Genomic DNA, 6,000 nt, shown 5'->3' with positions numbered 1-6,000 from the left:
TCAATGAAGATTATGTCATTAGATGGGGAAATGCAGAAGTCCTTTGCCACTCACAACGCTACTGGGACCGATTATTTAAGGAAACAATCGAGATACGTCTCAGTCCAAAAAAAATCAATCGTGATATTGGCTTTCATTTAAGCTGTACTTTGATACCTGCAATAAATTGCATAAAATCATAAGGAAAGTACATTAGGAACTACAAAAGATCATCAGCCAATCGCACGACACCTAAGCCTTATTGCTGTTCTCACCGAACGGTCGATTCGGTTCAGTATGAAATTGGACACTCAGGCATTAACACGACTTAAGAAAGAAAGATAAGTCGTTTTCCGAAATATCGGCAAATACGACTGAATTTTCCTGGTGTGGAGCCCGAGAAAAATTCCTGAGAATTCAATTCATTACTAATCAGATTATTACGAGGAAACCCTTTACTCTTATATTTCGATTGCCATTTCATTATGTTTCGTGAATGGCAATGCAGAAAATTTGCGTCTCTTACCACGATGTTTCTTCTTACCAAGCAGAATTTCCTGCTTCATTTCATTTCACTAACTCATTCCTCATTTAGTCAAAGGATGCTTCAAATTATGTAACTCTGCGTTCCACTCTAATCATGCCAAAATAACAAGAGAAAGATGTTCAAAAAGCTAACTATATTTTTCTGAAAACAAAGGCGCTAATGTAGCTTCACTGTTTACATGTAATGGTTTGATTCTGGACTAGAATAAATGGCAAAGGAATTGGCAGATTTTAAGTGTCCGCGAGTAGGTAATTCAGTCCAATCGGGAAAATTCAAGCGAATGCGGAAAAAAAGCTCGCTCGTGTTCCAGTTTCACGCAATCAGCCTTTGAGCGTAAGCAAACAATGTTTCGCATCAAATGTAGGACAGGCTTTCTATTTCTTTTTCCTGCTATGAGCTTTATCTTGCCTCTGGCTCTGTTTCCACTCATTAGGGCGTTAACATAGGTAATACTTGTGAAATTTGCGGAAGTTTTTAGGCGTTTGCATTAAAATTCTCAACCTTCTATAATGACGGATTACCAAAGCTGGACTGCGGAGTCTTGACGTAATATCATAAACCCTTTATTTTACAATCAAGCGTCTAAAGCCCAAATATTTTTACAATCATCCATACAAGAAAGCTTATTATCTTTGATTGTACATCTTGACAACGAAATGGTGCATTTTACAACGTATGAGGGCTCAGGGGAGCCCTTCGAGGATACAACGCACCGGGGCCGGGAACCAAGCCAGTGGCTTATACGCCCGATCACCCGGGGAGGGGCTGGGGAGGAAGGGAAAAGGAAAGAGGCGCCTCCGCGATAGGAGCCCGACGACGCCTCTGAGAAAGGAAAGGGACGGAAGGGACGGGACGGGGAAAAACACCTCAACGCTATAGAAGCGAAGAGGGCCCTACTATAAGCGAAACCAGGCAAGCTATTAATGTTCTAATGATCTTGGAGGATTATTCTATGAGGAAGAATGGTCCAACGATCAGATCGTTCGGTGCATTTTACAGTGTGAAAATAAATCCCAGATTTTTTCGAATGAAACATAAAACTTTGGCTCAACAGTTGCACTATGATGTATTTGGCTATGGGCAGTTTTCATTAGACTATAAGAGTGGGGGATTAGAGAAAATACGTAAAGTTCTCCCTCTTCGCTCCTTTTCTATTAATTTTGATCATATTTGCTCAGCGTTACTCGTCTAGAAGTCTCGGGGCTGACCTTCATTTTCACATGGGTAAAATGCTTGCAACGAGGTCTCTGTATTCATGGCCGAAGTTACAGCAATGGAATGGACTGACTTAATTGAGTCATTAGCATCAAAGAATTGATGAAATTTTTCAAATATGCAGTCCTAATATGAAAGCCTACGTTTCAAGTTTAATTTTCTCAAAAATGAAATATACCATCTCAAATACTTAGGTCCTAAAGGACCTAAAAGGTAAATTCATTATCATTTAACGAAAACTCTATCAAAAGGCTCGCTTAAGAAAATAGGGTAGTTTACATCCAGGAACGGATGTTTATTTGTACGGGACTTAAAAGGAGACATCGCGAGTGTGATGCTCGGGATCTGAATGCGTATGTTATTTTCTGAAACTATATATTAGGTAATATGGAAAAAGTGTCACGACTTTCTTCCACATAGGTCCGGGTTCGAGAGATATTCTCATCTAAGATTTCGTGCACAGTGAATTATACAATTATAAGAGGAATAAATTAGCCCACACCAGGCCTCAAACCCGGGACGCACGCAGCAAAAGACTCAGGAGGAGCGCCTCTTCGGACCACTCGGCCACCGCATTGGTTGAGAGGGAGCGATTACTGAAGGGAATTCATTGTGCACAAAATCTTTACATACGAATATATCCCGAACCTGTGCCTATGTGGAAGAAAACCGTGACATATTTTCTACATCACCTAATAGTTTCAGAAAATAACATCGGCATTCAGATCCCGAACATCACTCTCGCGTTGTATCCTCGTCAGTAACAGTTGATCATACGGTAAAAAATATGATTCCTTGTGTTATTAACTGCCAGTATGTTACTAAGACAATAGGGTAGTTTCCTTCATCAAAGAAAACGAAATGCATTAATTGCGATTCCTTACCCACCATTAGTGTATTCATAATATACAAATTATTTGGTTTTAGAAATCTCAGTTTAGACGAATGGCAATGGTCAATTTTAACCTCATTTGAAAAAGGCCAGATTGGCGCCCATGCGATTCCACTCCGCGTGACGTCACAGGGACCTAGTTTCTATACGAGTAGATAGGATTTTTACCAAAAATGGAACCAGAAATACGTCACATGGATTTTTCCCAGCATTCCTACTTAGCCGTCGCGTTTTCGCGCGCTTGAAATTTTTCACTTTTCGTTTAATCGCGAAAAATAGATATCGTCATTCGAAAATCTAAGATCGTGAAATGCGTACTCCAGGAGTATTCGAATCTTCTGATTTAGGCAATAAAAAAGTAATAGAAAACCACCCTATTACATCTGAGTAACAACATAGCAGTAGTTGGTACTTTGCTTCATTTTAAATTCTACTTGATTGAAAGCGCAATGAAGTTTAAAGTAGGGAATCAGTCACTTATATAGAATGTTTATAAGTTGTAAAATATCCAAGTTTTAACACAAAATAGATGTGTAAGATTGATCTTCATTCGAAGGAAAAAACGTGGAAATAAAAAATGGCAGGACAGTCATTATGGTGGTTTGAAACGAGGTCAGCTTTGAGGGTTTGCACTCATTTTGGGATTCATTTCCCATTTTTTTACCGCGTTTTTCTTTGTAAATCACGTAGGAACTCCAGAGTTGCAGCATAGCATCCCAATTTTTTGGCGCATCGCGAAATGTTTGTGTATCAAGAGTGTAGCACGAGTGAAAAATTTGTTCAAATTGGAAATTAACTAACATCAGAGGTTTCAACACCAAATAAAAACAATTTTATTCCCACTGTGAGCGTCGTGAATTCGATATGTTCATGTGACACGAATTACCTGTGCTTGGAAAATCCACCTCAAATAATGTATCATTGTTGATTTTAAAGTAAGAGAGAACGGGAATTTACCTGTAAATATAATTTATTTCTTGAAGAGAGAAGATGATGAGAGGAAGACATTTTTTGCGTCGAGTTTTCCGTCATTCCCAGTGCAAAATTCCGTGGTCCCCTAATATTAAATTCTATAGATACAAAATATTAAGTAGTGGATGCGTGACTAATGAAGATAAATTAGAAAAAAAATTTATACATAATATTTCCAATACTTTTGGAGGTTTTAATTGTTTATGATAGTTTGTCTTTACGACCCATCAGTAGTCGAGTAATGAGCAAATATTCAACTTCTACGTATATAACGTATTTCTCGTGGTAGGTAAGTAGGTAGAGCAATAAATAGTTATGGTATTTTTTCACACGATTTATCCAAGACGACCGGTTTCGTCGCAGAGGCGACATCATCAGGTACAGAAATCGTTATATTAACAGTTATTTTGTTGTTGCTTATCTAGTTGCTAAACGACAACAAAATAACTGTTAATATAACGATTTCTGTACCTGATGATGTCGCCTCTGCGACGAAACCGGTCTACTTGAATAAATCGTGTAAAAAAAGTACCATAACTATTTATTGTACAGAAAAGATTTTCACAAAGTAAAGCCAGAAACAATCGAGTTTAAGTAGGTAGAGTCTTAGATGAAACGATAGCGAAATAAATATGAAGAATATGTGAAAACCTAGACACAGCATTACGAGACAAACTGCTATGCTTTCCTGACATATGTTATGAATGAAACTGTATGGGCATCCCAGCGGGTTAATTATTGCATCTACTGCCGTCGTTTTGGTGATCGAATCTTTCATCTTCCTAAAAGAAAAATTCACAGGTTGTGATTAATAACAGCTTCTTGATATTGAATTTAATGGATAAATATGTGTAAATAAGCCATTGAAAACCAGGCCATGAGATTGTGGCGAGACACCACTACAACAGACGCGTAGGCTCCGTTCACGCCTCCCTTATGGGTGACCCGCGTTCGAGTCCGGGTGCTTGATAATATTTTTGCGATTCTAGCATGAAACTTCTAGATTTTTCTCCAGAATTCTACATGGCGTTCGAGAGGATTCTTGCGTGTGATATATATGGTCTCGAAAAATCAGGGATGGAAATCGAAACTAAACGAAAGCCAAAATCGGTAAAATTTCAATAGTTTCGTTCCCGGGAGCGAAACGTAAAAACGAAACGAATTGGTTTTAAATGGGGAAAGAAACACTCCAATGGCCGTAACAAGGGACCTCATCACAGGTGTAAACAAAACACTGTGTGGTATGCTGGAACGGGAAAATTCGCAGCAGTGACCAACCCCAGCCTCTCAACCAGAAACCCTTCACTAACACACGATCAACAGTGTAGAAACCTTCGCGAGGGTTTTGTGGGACCTCGCTAAGGCTGCTCACGTTGAAACCAATCACTCGCTTAACTATGAGGGAACCTTCGCGAGGGTTTTGGGGGGCCTCGCTAAGGTTGCTCAAGTTAAGAAACACACATACACACACAATCACACAAACAACACTTACTCCGTGGGTTATACTCCGGGAGAATATGCTCAAAACTGAGCGAACCCGGGGTTGGTTTTAAACCCGGGGAGCTAAACTCAGGTTCGAAACGAAATCGGAGTCAAAACTACTTCGGGTTGAAACTAAACTAAACCTATGAGACGAAACGAAACGCAGATAATGTTTCGCGCCGGAAGCACTACGTGTTTCACCTTCGAACAGTTTAGTTTCCACCCGCACACCGAGTACGAAGTGTGGTTAAATGAAGTAGAGTTTGGGCCTACCACCGTTAGATGCATGGGTCACTCATATTTTTACGTTCAACAGGAAAACGGTGAACGCAAACTGGCCATTCGATTTTTTAGCTCAATTTTTTAACCTCCCTCCACATATGTCAAACGTAATGGATCGAAACTATTCCCTCTTATCCCCCTCCACTCAACTTCTGGGATCAAACCTTAACTATGAGCAGCGGCGTTTCGTTTCCGGGAGAAAAGTTTCGTCCAGAGTCGAAATTAAACTCCTAGGTGATTTTAATTTCGTGCGGGAACGAAACTAAACCTAGGCCTCGTATTTTTGTTTCCCTCCGGGTCGAAATGAAACATTTTCGTTTCGTATCACTTGCCATCAGTTTCATCATATGAGACTGTGTAAGTCGCCTTTCCTGTTTCACGGCAGTCTTGTGCTAAGTAAGAATAGCCGGAATAAACATCCGTGCAATCAGTAAGTCTTTCATTCGGCACTGACGACGCAACAAACACAATATTGAGTAGATCTTTTCCAGGGAGATCTAGACAACTTTTCCAGGGAGATTGGCCAGGGTACTTCGCATAATCATGCAAAGCTACCGTTAATGTTGATATTTATTTAATAACCATAAATCATGTTCCTCATCGTATCCAGTTACCAAAATACTATCGGAAT

This window comes from Ischnura elegans, chromosome 7, assembly GCF_921293095.1.
Source record: "Ischnura elegans chromosome 7, ioIscEleg1.1, whole genome shotgun sequence".
Lineage (NCBI taxonomy): Eukaryota > Metazoa > Arthropoda > Insecta > Odonata > Coenagrionidae > Ischnura > Ischnura elegans.
Note: the sequence above shows the minus strand (reverse complement) of the source record.